The sequence below is a fragment of the Mus caroli genome, chromosome 8 (assembly GCF_900094665.2).
Source record: "Mus caroli chromosome 8, CAROLI_EIJ_v1.1, whole genome shotgun sequence".
Classification (NCBI taxonomy): domain Eukaryota; kingdom Metazoa; phylum Chordata; class Mammalia; order Rodentia; family Muridae; genus Mus; species Mus caroli.
In genome coordinates, this window is record NC_034577.1 from 111,153,701 (window position 1) to 111,170,257 (window position 16,557).

Genomic DNA, 16,557 nt, shown 5'->3' on the forward strand with positions numbered 1-16,557 from the left:
CCTCCCAGGCATCCACAACGCCCACGTTACCATTATTCAAATACAAAGGCTGTAAGTTTTCTCTCTTCCTTTTTAAAGAAATTACATCCTGAGATTGCAAAAGTCTGGGAAATTTGATTGGAGCTGAACTTCCGAGAGCCCTGTGGCCCTGGCAGCACCTATGTTAATCCTTGATGTGACATGCTCCAGTGATTTCCACGTTAACCATTTAAGGATTTAAGGAATAGGGATGGGGGTGGGAGTGTTGGTTGTGATGGTCACCATTGGAGGAGCCCTTATCATCACAAAGGTTAGCAACTTTCTCGACAGATGGAAATTCACTCTGACTGGCCCAGGATGACACCAACTACCACATTAAAGATATCATTTGTCCCATAGGTGCTCCTCAGAGAAGTCAGGTGCCTTGAGCTAAGGTACACAGCTGGGCATGTGCATGAGGAAGGAAGCCCAAGTCTGTCATGACTCATAGATGGTGCTCATCACTAGGTTGGGTGCTCATTACTAGGTTAGGTGCTCATCACTAGATTGGGTGCTCATCACTAGTTTGGGTGCTCATCACTAGGTTAGGTACTCATCACTAGGTTAGGTGCTCATTACTAGGTTAAGTGTTCATCACTAGATTGGGTGCTCATTACTAGGTTAGGTGCTCATTACTAGGTTAGGTGCTCATCACTAGGTTAAGTGTTCATCACTAGATTGGGTGCTCATTACTAGGTTAGGTGCTCATTACTAGGTTAGGTGCTCATCACTAGGTTAAGTGCTCATCACTAGATTGGGTGCNCTAGGTTAGGTGCTCATCACTAGGTTAAGTGCTCATCACTAGATTGGGTGCTCATTACTAGGTTAGGTGCTCATTACTAGGTTAGGTGCTCATCAGTAGGTTAAGTGTTCATCACTAGATTGGGTGCTCATTACTAGGTTAGGTGCTCATCATTAGGTTAGGTTCTCAGCCCCTAGGAACAACACCTTGTTTTTTATGGAGCGGCTGTATGGTATCTGGTCATCTGTGGACTTTTTTTTTTCTTTTTTTTAAGACTCTGCAAATTTCTTCATTTCCACTAGCATAGGTCTGTGCTTTGTGCCCATCTCCACAAAGCTGATTAGCCTCTGTAGTTTTAGCAAAAGAGTGAGGCATGTCTCCAACACCAGGCCATCAAAGGCCCTCCCAAGGCACCTGGCTCTGGAGGAAGCTTGCTCTAGGGACAGCAAGGCATCACGTGTCTGACCACCTGACACTGTCCACTGGAAAGGCTGGAGCCACTACGGCCAGCAACCCAGCTGGTATCCCTCCCACAGCCGATATCAAACACTACTCTCAGTGTCTAGCTCCAGCCAACAGCTAACTACAGCCAATGAGGGGCCTAAGGAAGAAACTAACGGCACTAACCACACCTTTCCAGAGTCCCCTATCTAGTACATTATAGGCCTAACAAAAAAAAAATGGGGCTGTTAACGATGTCTCATGTGTGTGCGTGTGTGTATCATAATCATACTATTGGGTATCAAAACAGGTAGATATGAATATACACGTCTATCATCAGCACTAAATAACCATTATACAACTGGAACATCTCCCTCCTGTTACACAGCAGTACTAGCCATGACATTCTACTTTAGAAATTTGTTTAGCCTCCCCGATATATCAACAAGAAATGAAATAGCTCTGAAGTATCCAATGTGTTCATCTTGTATAAATACAAATTCTCTAATCTGCTTGCCACATGACTTAGAGGCCAACGTGATAGGCTCTCCTGGTCCATTTGGACTGCTGGGTCAAGACGACACTGGGTGACAGGTTATACACAGGGGAGCTTGGGCAGCGAGACTGTCAAAGGTAGTGTCTCAGCTCGCAAATGGGGATATCACAACATTCCAACTTGCTCTCCCCAACCCTTCCCTAGGTAATTAGATCTCAATGTAGCAATCTTGTTAAGATACATTAAGATATAGTAGGGGCTCCAGCACAGGCTGCCTGGGTTGGGATCCCAGTCTCACCAGTGGACAACCAGGTGACCCTGGACAAGTGCCTTCACCTGCTTGTACCCAGTGTCCCCATCTGTAACCAGAGGCCCCTTTCCATCGGGCCGTGAGAGGTTGACCAGAAGATACCCTTGAAGTTCCCCTGCATAGGTCCTGATACTCTCCTGGTGAAGGAGAAATGGGGCAGGTTAGAGGAGAAGGCCACACAGGGGAGGGAAAGGGGAAACTGAGGAAGAGTAGGAAGAAGAGCTGGAGGTTCTGGGGCAGGGATGGCCAGACCGAGGGAGACTTGGCATGTTGATTTGACCTGATGATGATAGGCATGTAGAATGCTTCGGTGGGGAGGGGTGTCTAAGAGTCACACCGAGCTATCAGGGAGCTTTGCAAGGTTGTCATGAAGAGCGTCAGCAGGGCGGTGTGGTGGGGCCACTCAGAGCCTGGGACTTCTTATTACTGACAAGCCACTCCTGCCCAAATGCTGGGTCCCAGAAAAGCCCTGTTCCTCATCACTTCCCGTTCCTGGGTGGGTAACAGGACCCAGTTTATCCTGTTTTGCATTCAAGGCTTAATGGTCACGGACACTGGCAACAGAGTGGGCACGTGCACTTTGGAGACCTGTGACTCAGAGATGCGTGCAGGAATCTCTGTGTTGGTCAGTCCCTTCACTGAGGAGAATAGGGATGCTGGTGTGTGAGGGTGGTCAAGCCAGATTGTCAGCACCGGAGAATAGCACATAGAGCACAGGGCCCACCCTCACTGGCCTTGTCCTGGATCACCCCCAGGGCTGCTAATCAGCCCTGTTAATCAGCACTGACTCCTCTGGTACTTGGAAGACAGCTCAGGCTGTAGCAAGTGAGTGCAGGTCTCTTGATGATGGATGCTTCCAAAACTGAGCATTAAGGACGGGATTTAAAACGAAAAATATTAACATATCTGAATCTTTATCTGCGCAGTGCTGCGTCAAGGACTTGGGTAAAGATCTCTGGTTGGAATCCAGGTTCCCCAACATGTCACCAGGAACCCCAGCGGGCTCCGCTGTACCTGCTCCTGGTAGTATTTGTGGAGGTGTTAGTGGGAGGTGCCTCTTAGTGGATGGGTGGTCTTCTCCAGTCCCACTTTAAGTGACTGAGAGTGTTCTGGGGGATCTCTTAGCTCTTCCCGCTCATTCCCTCACTTGCCCTTAAGGGTTTGGGTGTCAACCTTACCTAAAGTAATTTCCCGGATTCTAACCTCGGGATATTTGCTCCAGGTGACCGCCAAATGCCCTGGGGCACATGGTACTAAGTTTACTGGAACCTCACCCTGGGGTTCTTGAGGAGGCGGGATAATCTCTCCACAGAAGTGGGACATAGCCTCCTCCCTAAATTGCTGGGAACCCCCGAGATCCTCCTAGTTTGGGAATAGGTCGTGGCGGATAAATGCTCACACCCCGGCTCAGCACGTGCTTCCCGGTGGTCTTTTGTCCTGTCCTTCACTTGAGTAGTAGAACCGGGTGGGGTCCACAGGCCACGGACTGTCCGGGGGTGCCCAGCCTGCCGCGCGCAGAAAGAGCTCAATGAAAACTACTTTTATGGTCACGGCTAGGGGCCGCGCGCTCCTTGCGCATCGTGGTCCTTAGTGCCTCCACCCTCCCGAAAACAGGAGGCGGGGCCGGCGCCTTGCAGCCCAATCAGCGCTGCCTGTGGACTTGGGGGGCGTGGCTCAGGATGCTCTAAGAAGCTACCAGGGGCCGCGCTCAAGTCCCGGACCCACTCAGAGCGCCCAGCATCCGCAAGGTTCCAGATCTGCAACTTGCTTGCCCAGCGCTCCCCAGGTTGAGGCCAGAGTTCCGCACAGGTGAGAGGGACTCGGTCCCGCTGTTCTTTTGTCTGTAGGAGACAGGTCTTGTTGCGTAGCCTACGCTGTTCTCGAACTCTTAGCCACCTCACTGCTTCGGCTGCAATGTCTCCTCTTTCTGTCCTTTTTCGACTCTCTTGCCCTGACTAAGGCAGACGTGGTGCTTCAGGGCTGTGTGCCGCCGTTCTGCAGAGCCCTTACCTGCAAAATCCTTTTCAGATGAAGAAATTGAGGCTCAACTACGAAGCTTTTTGCCCGGGACTGACTCGCGGTTAGGAAGCTGTTGGAGCTGGGATCCCTAGCCTGGCTGCACGAAGCTTCGCGCTTCACTGAGGCGCGCTCTTTTGCCCACCCAAGGCAATTTGCCACCATTTGGGGCGGTAGTGTGTTGTCAGTGGGCGTCGATAACTGGCTCGATGATGGCTTGGTTGCGTTAGAGGGGTGTTTCACTCTGTGAGGGTAAGGTTCATGTGATCACAGGGGCAGGTAAGTGCCTTTGGTTCCAAATGACAGAGCCACACCCCTTTTCCATTGGCAACAGGCTTGTGGTGAGGGGGGTCTCCTAACCCTATTTCAGATTAAAATATGGAGGGTCAGAGGGGTAAAGTGAGCTGGACTACAACAGAGACAGGTCTGGAAGCCACCTCCGACTGCCTCCAAGGCTTCCCAGGGACGTGTCCAGGTGTAGCACAGTCTGGATTCTGGCGCATAGGAATCCTTCTGTCTCAGTTTCCTGAGTGCCGGGATTATAGCAACTCCTCTAGAGACCGTTTTAGGGAACACATGACAGGGTCTTTTCCTAAAGTGGGCATCTTGAATTAAGTCCTCCTGTCAGGAGTATTGGCCCCAGATGAGGAAAGCCAAGATCAGCTCCTTTGGGGTATAGACTCGGCGCCAGATACCTGTTGCTGCAGTGCAATTTGAACTGGCCCTCTTTCCAGGGAAAGGTGAGTTGCTACGGTGACTAAGCCGGTGTGAGAGGCTGTCTGGATGCCTGGCTCTCCTGGAGCCAAGAGCAGGGCTGGAAATGTCCACTGTTAGACCTGGGCTCCTTGCCCTGGGGAAGTAGGGTAGTCCTGCCTTCTCCAGATGATCTTACACTCCGCACATCAGGTCTGGAGTCTGACAGCCCTGCAGAACAAGGCTGGACCACGCTGCTTGCCACAAACGAACTGAGGGATGTACAGCATCACTTGGCATCCTCTATCTGTCACCGTCCTCACCTCACCTCCAGGAGGAATAGCAGGTGTGGGGCTACAGTGCCTGACTTGGGAGCGGTGGCTGGGGACCTGGGTCAGTAGCTCAGAGTCCTGAATCTGGGCTGGAAGTGGAGAGTGACTTGTGACTATACCACCATAGGTGGGCCTGGCTCTGGACTCTTAACACCCACAACTTGTAGGTCCTGCCTTTTAAAGACAACTATCTATCTATCCACTACTGCCTCTGTCTTCAACCTGACCTTCACAGGGGGGCTTTATCTAAGGGGTCCTGGACAAACATCTGGACGAGGCTCCTGGAGAGAAGTGAGGACGGAGGTGTTGATTCTTACAGTTATAGTAAGGCTGGCACCTGACACTCCTCTGGAACATCTGTGGCCAGCTATGGCCAGGGCTGGCCCTAGCCATCTCTCGACTGCCCTGTGAGCCGGCATGCTCCACCCACTGATGCATGAAGTGCACACGTGTGCAGAACACGAAACAGCTGGGCCCCTGGCTGAGCTCCACTGTAGGTTCAGAGGAAGGTGCTGTACCAGATGACAAATGTGACCGGCACAGCAGAGTGTGCCACAAGGCTTGTTTCATGACATAAGGGTGCTTTTAGCATCTCCAGGAGCCTGGCCTCAGATGGGGTTGGTGGGGGCGCGGTGTAGGGCCAGAAGGGGGCTGTACTGACTGGGCTCTTCACCAGGACTCGGTCCGTTGGTACACTGAAAGTCTGCCTGGTGACCTGGGTCAGTGAGGCTCCCAGAGCCTGGCTGCTGTGCTGCAGAGGGGTGGGGTTGGTCTGCAGGGGGAGGGCCTGAATGGAGGAAGAGGATCAGGAGGCCCTTCACAGCCGCCCCCCTACATACACACATGGCATCCGTCTTGTGTGAACTCTACTGGAGTGTCTGCAGGCAGGACCCTGGTGCTGACCTTGGCCTTGTGGGAGCTGGCTCGAGGCTCTTCTCCGTCACCAGTGTAATTTGTGAGTAGGGGAGGTGCCTCTGTGTCTGCTACTCTGGGAGCTAGAAGCTTAAAAAAGATTAAAAAAAAAAAAAAACTCACTGCGTTTGATGAGTCCCAGATGTGCAGAGCCCACGTCAGTCAAGGGGTTGATAACTGGATGGCTCTTCAGGATGGGAAACCTCGGTGTGGCCAGAGTGCCATCATTTCATTCCATGGAGAGGCCCTTCAGCTAGGGACCTAGGTTACCTTATGATGTCCCCAACTGAGCACCGTGCAAGCAACAGAGCAGACAAGAGCAGCCACATGAGAGGGTCCTGAGTCCAGGGCATTCAGTCATGTTGTTTTTGTTTTGTCTTTTCTTGAAAGAGTAGAAAACACACATACAAATATCATTTTTATTTTTAAATCAAAAAAAATTGATATTTATTGAGTGTGTGCGTACGTACGCATGCACGCATGCATCCATGTATGTGGGCATTGGCATGCACGTGTGTGGGCATGCACATGCCATGGGGCATGTGTGGAAGTCAGAGGGCAACAACTCATGGAATACATCTCCGTCTGTGCTTGTGGATCTAAGGAAGTGATTGACTTCAGGTTCTCAGGCTTGGTAGCAAGTGCCTCTCCCCACTGAGTCATTCCGATGCTCCACCCCCCCCCCATGCACTACTTTAAAAATATTTATTTAGTCATTTTATGTGCCTGTGCTCATCTGTATGTGGGTCTGTCCATGGGATTGTACTGCCTGAGGAGGATGGAGAGGTGTCAGAACCCACCTTGGAACTGGAGTTCCAGGTGGTTTGTGAATCCCCCCCTCCCCATGAAGATACTGGGAACCAAACTTAGGTCCTCTGCAAGAGCAGCAAGTGATCTTTCTTAGCTGCTTGCTGAGACATCTCCTCAGCCCTCCTCACGGTCAGTTGTCCATGCACAACTGAGGGGCATTGAGTATGTCGGCGGTGTTGTATGGCTAACGCAACCATCTAGTTCCAGAACACTGGCATCCTGTGTGCGTGGACAGTTATGCCCCAGGCTACTCCAGCAACTGCTCATCTCAGGTGACTCTGGACATCTCCCACAGATAGAATCCTGCAGCATGTGGTCTTTGTGCCTGGGTGTTTGCAAAATCCATGCATTCGGTAGACCATATCTGAATATTTTTACTGCCTTTTTTTTTTTCTCTCTCTCTCTCTCTTGAGACAGGGTCCCACAATGTAGCCTTTGCTGGCCTGGAACTTGCTCTGTAAACTAGCCCGGTCTCTAACTCAGATGGCCTGCCTCTGCTTCCCAGAGTTCTAGGGTTAAAGCTATGCGCCAGAGCACCTGGTTTTAGTGTTTTGTTTTGTTTTATTTTGTTTTGTTTGTTTTTGTTTTAGTTTGCAAAGTGGTGGTTTTGTTACAGCGTCTTCTTTCTTGTCTTGAGACAGGGCCTCACTGTGTCACCATGGCTGGCTTGGGAACTCACAATGCAGCCCATGCTGGCTTCGGTCCTCTTATTCCTTGGATTATAGTTGTATCACTACCACTGTGATTGGCTCTTTTGTGTGTGTGTGTGCTGGGGATGAAACAAGGCATCGTGTGTGCAAGGCCAGTGTGCCTGCCACTACCGAGTCACTCCCCAGCTTGTCACTGGGGGTTCTAGGCAGGTGCCTCTGAGTTGCATACCCCCACTCTCTGTAGTGCATATAACTTTGCATACTTCTACAGACATCTTGCCCTACACCCCCCACCCCCAACCACCTGGGGCCAGGCACCTGGAGATGCTAAGATCACCCTTACATCATGACAAGCCTTGTGGCACACTCTGTTGTGCCGGTCACATTTGTCATCTGGTACAGCACCTTCCTCTGAACTTACAGTGGGGCCCAGCCAGGGGCCCAGCTGTACTGCCTAGTCCTTTAGAGTAAGGCACACAACCTAATTCTGGTGCTAGAGACGGAGGCAGGAGGGTCAGGAATTCAAGGTGATCCTCAACTATGTGATGAGGTCAAGGCTCTCTTGCTCTGTGTGAGATCTTGCCCCAGTTGTGCGTGTGGTTCTGTGGATGTGTGTGCAGAGGAGACAGCAGGTCACACGGTCATTGGATGTGTAACGGTGAGAAAGCTGGCTCCATCATCCTCCGTGAGGTTGGCATGAGCCAGGCTTTCACCCGGCAGGCAGGGAGTTCTTCCGTGGTGGGTACGGACAGACGCTATTGCCTAGAGTTTTGTGGCAGGGCTGACGTCTTGTCCTGAGTCACAGAAACCCACTGAGAATCATGTCTGAGACATTGCCTTGGGGCAGCACTGCTCTGTCTCCGACCCCTAGCTTGCAACTGTGGCACTTTCGGGCAGCCCCCCCGCCCCCCTTTCCAGGCCATGAGGACATGATGATCCAGCCAGAACGAGGTTTGCCTGGCCTCCAGTGCTGTGTCAGCTTAGGAAAAAGCCACAAAACCGGGGTGGGGGTGGGGCGAGGGGGAGGTGGCTAGTGAGGGATTTTGCAACTTCTGGCCCATCATTAAAAACAAACAAACAAAAAATACAATCTTACAAACTATGAAAGCCCACATTTTTCAATCCAGGTTCTGGAAAGTGTCATGTGTTGATGCTGAGTGGTAACATCCCAGAACAAAAGGCCCCCGTGCTTCTGTTTTGCTTGTAGGGCAGAGATCCCAGAGCTAGCCCTGTCCCCAGGCAGAAAGAATCTAACTTGCTCTTAAGGACTGGGAGCTGGTGTCTTCTGACCCTTCATGGAGTGGGCCCAGGACACCAGACCTCAACTTTCTCAAAGGGAAAGGGAAAGTGGCTGCGGGAGCTGATGACTGCCCCAGGCAGAGCTCCACAGGGCTCCAATAGGCCTGCAGTAGGAATGGCCAGGGTGAAGGGTCAGCCCAGGGCGGCGGGGTCATCTTGCAGTAATGGGTTGCACCACTGAGCAACTACTACCTAGGAACAAGTCCTGAAGGAGATGGAGGCTTTTGCTTCTAGAATAAGTTGTGTTGCCGGGGTGAGGGGACCCAGGGACCTTGAGGATCTGAACACAACTCATGGGATTTTCTGGAGCCCTGTGCTTACAGGGTAGTAAAAGCGTCCGGTAGGGCCATCTAAGCCCCACACTATGCCACGTCCTGACCTCTTTTGCCGTAGAAGAGCAAGCCCTCTGTAACTGACCTCTGTGGCCACTTACGTTTGCTCTGATTTTATTCCCAGTGGCTCTTCATAGCAAGTTCTCAGAGTCCTCATGAGGGGCAGAAGTAAAATGACTTGGAAAAAAAAAGAATTTCTCAGAATATTCAATTCCATCTCTTCTGTATAAAATACGGAGTGCATGCTGGGAGAGACAGGCGGCTAGGCTGAGCTCTGGATGTGCTGGGGTCTGGGGAAAGTTGAGGAAACAGGGGAAGGCGACTCAGCTGGAAGAACACTTGCCTAGTGTGCGCTCAGAGCCCTGGGTTCCATCCCCAGCACCCCATAAACAGGGCATGGTAGCACACACCCCTAATCCCAGTGCTAGAGACGGAGGCAGGAGGAACAGGGATTCAAGGTGATCCTCACCACAGGATGAGGTCAAGGCTCCCTTGCTCTGTGTGAGATCCTGTCCCAAGCAATCAGATACAACAACAAACCCAAGGTGTGGAATGACAGATGGCAGGCAGGCTCTTGAAAGCAGGGATCCCCTAAGTGTGGTCCCCAGACTAGCAGCAACCCTGTGGCTTCAACAGAAACACAAGTGACCAGGCGCCATCTGAACCAGGAGGTGCAACTGGCACCCTGTTCTTCTCTTCTAAATAGATACTGCTATGTAGCCAAGGCTGGCCTCAAATCTGCCATCCTCCTGCCTCTGGAGGAGCTCTGTGGCTGAAATGTCCCTGTAACCAAGACCCAAGGAGCAGGGTGTTTGGGGCCAGGGTTACCCTCAGCTGTACAGCATGTGTAAGCCCTGGTTTAGTAGCAACCGATAAGCCAAAACCCAAACTTTTCGTGGGAAGCACATGGCACCTGGTAGCACTCTGCACAAGGCTGATTCCAGATACTCTGGGACCCTAGTGAGTGTCACAAAGATCCCATTCTGGAGCCTCTGAGTGACAGGGACCTTGCTGGGTGCATCTACTGACCTGCTCTGAAGCCAGCTCTGCACCAACCACGAGCCGCTCCAGCTGTAGGGCTGTGGAGACAGCTCAGGTGACAAAGTGCCTGTTGTACAAGCCCAGTGACCCAAGACCAATCCCTAGAGCCCATGTAAAGATGCTGGGTGTGGTGGCATGTGCCTGTGCTTCCAGCATTGTGACCTGCTGTCCAGCAAGCCTAACTGAATCTGCAAGTCACAGGCCAGTGAGAAACCATTTTAAAAATGTAAATAAATAAATAAGGATATGACTCCTGAAGAGTATCAACACACACACATACACTCACTCACACACAAAGACACACACAGAGACACACACACACACACACAGAGATTCAGGCACACACAGAGACTCACATATAAACACAGAGAAGATATATATTATATATATACATATATACATATATATTATATAAAAGATATATATATATTATATATATATACACACACACAGACAACACACATAAACACATACACAGGGATAAGCACACAGACACACACAAAGAGACTCAGGTGCACACAGAGAGATTTACATAGACACACACCACATACACACTGACACAGACACACAGAGACACACGTCACATAGATACACATAGACACACACAGACACACACAGACACAGATACACACACAGACATACACACATAGACACATACACACAGACAGACAGACACACACACACAGACACTCAACACATAGACACACACAGACACACACAGACACAGATACACACACAGACATACACACATAGACACATACACACAGACAGACAGACACACACACACAGACACTCAACACATAGACACACACAGACACACACACATAGACACAGACACATGCACACATAAACACACACAGAGACACAAAGAACACAGACATACCACATACACATTGACACACACAGAGACACACAGAGACACACATAGATACACACAGACACACACAGACACAGAGACACACACAGACACACACACACAAACACACACAGACACTCACACATAGACACACACAGACAAACATACGTAGACACAAAGACACACACACAGACATATATACACACACACACACACACACACACATAGACACATACAAAGAGACTCAGGCACACACAGAGACTCACATACAAACATACCACATACACACTGACAAACACACACAGACACACACACATAGACACAGACAATGCACACATAAACACACACAGAGACACAAAGAACACAGACACACACATACACACACAGAGAGACACATAGAACACAGACACATACACACACACAGAACTCCCTACACATCCTAGCTGTCCTCCCCCGTGGCTGAACACACTATTTATTTCCAGGACCTTGGCAGCCCGGCTAGCACCAAGAGATATTTTCATCAGGGCCTTGGCAGTGTGGGACAAAGTGCCCTGCCAGCTTGGGGATGGACCCGGCCCTGTCTGGGTTCCACACTTCCTGGCTGGCCCTTATCTGGACTCTTTCCTCTTGGTTTACTTTGCAGGGGTGTTGGGTCAGTCTCAGCCTAGAGATTCTTGAGGGGCTAGCCTCTGATGGGTGCGATTCTCTCCTGTGAGCCGGCGTAGTTTTTGAGGGGCCGTTCATGCCTCTTGTAATTCATCTTTCAAACAGTCTGAGATATTTTCATCTTAAAATAAACCTAGTTTTCACTGAAGCTCAACGCGTAAGAGAGGGGAGAGCATCACTCACCGGCTGTCAGGTAAATCTCCTCCCAGATGAGGCTCCCGAGCCCAGCCAGCCTACAGACGTCCCCGGGGCCCTCCCACTGCCCCACCCTCAGGGTAACCATTTCCAGACTTCTAAAGGTGCAGGCCAGGTTTAAACTTCACATGAAGGAACTGTGTGTGTTTAATCCCCAGAGTCTGGCTGGCTTTGGGCCACACGCAAAGGTGAGGTTCTGCCTTCCTGCTGACCATGGATGGGCTTTTAAAGTTAAACCAGACCTCAGCCAGCGCTTGCTTTCTACAGAGGATCCTCTGCACTGGATAGAAAGGAGAGCTCCTTATAGCTGCCTTCCAAACCCCTGGCTACCTGGCCCTGGCTGCCTGTGATCCTGACTCCTTTTCTATGTTTGACTTTAGTACATGCAGGTGGGAACCCCTCCACATCTTCATCCTTCATTCATCCCAAACACAGGGGTCATGGCCTCATCTCTGCAGGGGCCTTTTCCAGCCTAGCTCCCAGCACCAATGTTGACTGGGAAAAACCTCTCCCTTCCTGGGCAGGATCTCAGGACTTGCTTTCTCTGTGGAGCCCAACAGAGGAGACCCCACATCTAGTTCCCGGCTCGGCCATGTTGATGCTATTCTACCTTCCTAGGGGGCATCATATTGGAGCTGTTCTGGATGCCCCCGTTTCTCAGAGCAAAGGCCATTTGGGATTCCAAATTCACTCAGAAGGCAAAGGGAAAGAGGTACTGTGGACACTGGTCAGATAGGCAGCAGATCCTGTGGTCTTCACACCTGTCCCGGCCCCGCCCTGCCGTGTCCCTGAGGAACTAGAGCTGTGGCGAGGTAATGACCCTGTAGGTAGCAGGTAGCTTTCCATAGAGGATGGGATTTGAACCCAGGCCCGACTCAGACACCTTCCTACACTGCTTATGACTGTGGCACCAGTCATTTCCTTATCCAGAGTTTGATGGGAACGGTTGCCATGGAAACCTTCCCACATCCGCAGAACAAGGTCAGGCCGAGGAGTTCCACATGGGTTATTTCTAAGAAAACATTAATTTGTTATCCAAGCACTTAATTTGTCCTCTTTATTTATTTTTAACATATTATCTTGACTTGCATGGAACATGCTTGGTTTTAGCACGAAGTGATTTACATGTTTATTGACTGAGTATTCTTTTTGTCCAGAACTAGTCTAGCTTAGTTATTTTAGGCCTTTGATCCCATCTCCTGGAAAGACTGGGGCGGGAAGATCATGAGTTCAAGGACAGCCTAGGTGTCTTATTGAGACCCTGGTTCAAAATAAAAAGTGATAAGAAGATATTGCTTAATGGTAAAGCCCTTGGCTAACATGAAAGAGTTCTTGTATTTGTTAAGCATCTGACTTTGTTCCACGAGTCCCCTAGTGTCTCTTGCTGGAGGCACAGAGGACACCTGATTCTGTAAGACAGAGACCACGGAGGGCCAGCACTTAGATGTGGGGAGTTGGAGTGACGGTGGGGTGGCCAGCAGGGATAGAGCCAGTCTCTCACCTCCTTTGGGTCTGACCTTGATCAAAAAGCAGACGGGATCCATCCAGGAGGGGAGACGCCACCGCCCGCTGTCTGCTGCTCACCCAGGCATCTGTAACGGGATGTTCCCTGCCCAGCCTGGATCACTGAGATCTGCTTGGGGGTTGGGGTGGGGGTGGGGGTGGGGGTGTCCCTCCTCCCAGCCACACTTCATTCCCGGGATTTCTGGGTGGTTTGTGGGTATGACTCTGATCTGTCCTTGGCTTCTTGCTCAGACTTCAGCTCTCCCTTTTTAGATTTGAGGAGAAGTGAGCTGGGAAAGCCCTCGGCTGTGTTGAAAGTCAGTGGCTGTCCAGGGAGCAGGCCTCTGGGTTGTGGTGTCTCATCGATGTGGGGCAGTGAAGCAGAGGTGCTGCCTGGGTAAAGTGGACAGATGGGAGACTGGAGTATAAGGAGTAAATTTGTCCCTGCCCCTCAGGCCTTCTCTATGACCGTGACCAGGCTGTTTACTATCTTTGTTTGCTGTCCTCTATTTCCTCATCTGTGAAATGGGGCTAATAAAATCAGTGAGCCCATCTGTTGTGCAGATGATGATACAGGAGATTCCAGGAATGAAGGGACCGGTACACTGCTGGGCCATCCCCATTTGTCACACCTTGGCCAAGTCATCAATGGGGATACGGATGTGGACTCATTAGCCTTTGGTATGCCAGGGCTGATGGCTCAATTTTCTTATAGGTCACAAACCGGAAAGCAGAACCTCTGTGGAGGCTAAATCATATAACCTTGAAGAAAGGAAGTCACATTTAAATGGAAGGCAGCCTAGTCCTAGGGCTGAGACCTTTCAGACAGCTTCTCACTCTGTCTGTGCCTCGGGGTGGCTGATGGCCAGTGGGCAATTGCAGTGGTTTTTCCTACAGACACTGTCTTTAGTGGCTTCACATGGGTTGGTGGCTTGGAGTTGGCCACAGTGGGATGTGTAGGCCAAGGGAAAGGGTGAGCAATATAGAACAGGCTGTATGCTCGGGTGTCGGTCGCCCAGCTCCCAGCACATAAGGAAACCCATTGTGGTGATCATAGTGACCAGGCCCAGTGCTGGGGGGGCCAGCTCCTGGACAGGCAGGCCTGTGACACAGAGGAAAGGGGGCCCCAAAGGAGATGACCTTCTTCTCTATTCACAGTTGGCTGGGTGTTTCCCCAGAAAGCCAAGAGGCCCAGGCTAAAGGATCACTAAAGGGTCACTGAGTCAAGTGTCCTGGGACTCCTTTCCCCCAAGTTCCAGATGCTTAATAGGAATTTTAAGTTCTATACTGCTCAGCCCAAATCAAGACTTTGAACTAAGAGCTGCAGGGGAAGACTATCCTATCAGCTCCATGCCCTGGTCCCAGACCCTGTCTATTGCTTGTTTGTTTGAGATGGGGTCTCAAGTAGCTCAGGCTAGCCTCAAGCTCAATATGCCTCCACCTCCCAAGTGCATCTTCAGGCTGTGGATGGAATGGAGGGCTTTGTATATGCTACACATTCTACTGATGGAGCTGAGTTCCAGCCTTTGAAACCATGTTGCAGTGTGGTCCTCCATCACTCAGAACTGTAGGGCTTAGAGCACCCCACCCCACGTGAGGAGAGAAGCTCAATGCTTTTGTCTGAGGCCACACAGCTGTGGAGAGGCAATGTCAAGGGTCAGACCCAGGTTCTGTTTCCCCGAAAGCCCAGGATGCAGCCATCAGAGAGGCCCCCATGGACCACAGCCCTTATATGGCTCTTCTGATCCAGAACGGAGGAGGAGGCATGCCCCTCCTCGCTCATTCCATAAATATTTATCGAACAGAGAGATGTGTCAGACAGACTCTGGGACTCAGGGGTGAGTGGGCTGACAGGTCTGTGGCGTGATTAATTCCCTCAAGGCTTTCCAGGAAGGAGAGTTCAGAGTGAGCAGAGGTTCACCGGCAGGCTTGGCAGCGGGCACTCTGGGGTCAGGGGCCGGGCTGCAGGAACAGCGTGTGCGGAGGCCGGCCGGGCCAGCAGCTGGTGTCTTAGCCCTGACATCTTTTTGGCAGGCTTCCCTAAACACAAAGCATTTGGGCTACATGATGCAACCATCTTCCCTGCCGGACTAGGAGCTTTGCTAGAATTTCAACAAATCTGCATCTCAACCTCTAAATGGCATCAAGTACCATCTGGTGCTGGGAGGGTCACTGGAAGACTAAAGCAAGGGAATCTGTGATGAGTCCTCAAGCTTTCAAAAAAGCTCTGCCTCCAATGGGCTGCCCAGACTCCCAAGTCTGTTCATGTGTGCAGGACTCAGTTTTGTGTGCTGTGAAATGGGGCTGCAGAATCTTCTGTCCACAGTCATGACCCAGGGCATGCCAGTCAGTCCTAGTGGTATAGGCAGTCCAGCAGGGTTGATTTCAAAATCTGAGTCTCACCATTGACCCTGGGGTTCAAGACCATTGTCTAAGCTTCCTGTACCCCTCTTGGCTTGTCCTCATGGGAGCTGCATGCTTTAGCTGGCTGGGGTCTCCTGGGTGCCGGTGACCTTCTCTTCTCCGCATAGAGAGGGTTTGCAGGACTGGGAAGCAGCAGTATTTACCTTTCTTAAACTCTTTGTTATTCTAAGGCCAAATGCCTCTGGTTTCTGATAATTAACTCTTGCTGTATAGCAGCAGGGGATTAGGGGAAGGATTTATTGCTAGCTCTAGCTTCTCTGGCTAGCTACCCAGGAGCCCCTTGTTGGCCAGGCTCATTAACTCTTTCTGAACCAGAGAGAAAAGAAAAGGAAAAAAACGAAATTAAATCACACACACACACACACACACATTTTGGTCAGTCTTCTTACCTACACATAGACAAACAGACATATGCATTTGGTGGATGGATGGGTGGATGAGTAGATGAGGGAAGAGTCCCCCAAATCAGCAATGTTATTTCTTTTCTCTGGCCTTTTTACACCTTCTTAGACAAAAATTCTTTAGAAAATTATCTCAGAGATAAAATGTTACAAAAGGGGAGTAACAGAGGGATGTTGATATTAAATTCAAAGGCTTGTTATAAGTTCAGAGCAACAGTTTCACATGGCCTTGTCTTAGTGTACACCTGTGGCTTCATCCTTGGACCGGAATGTTTCTCCTTGAACACACGTTTGTCCCAAGCCTATTTCTCTCTTTAGTGTGGTTATGAAAGCTCATTGAATTCCTTATTATGCAGCCTTTACTTACTATTCTGAGGAGTGGGCACATTCTATTCTTGATTCTAACTTTGTTACATCTTT

The 16,557-nt window shown here is 50.5% G+C and overlaps 1 protein-coding gene across 2 annotated transcripts in view; it reads left to right on the forward strand.

The window, feature by feature from the left end:
- The first annotated feature begins 3,653 nt into the window (after positions 1-3,653).
- Crispld2 (cysteine rich secretory protein LCCL domain containing 2) overlaps positions 3,654-16,557 on the forward strand; it is a 61,056-nt gene continuing 48,152 nt past the window's right edge. For both annotated transcript variants that reach the window (XM_021169837.1, XM_021169838.1), the window contains exon 1: positions 3,654-3,816. The gene's annotated coding sequence lies outside the window, so the exon portion shown is untranslated. The remainder of the gene's footprint in view (positions 3,817-16,557) is intronic.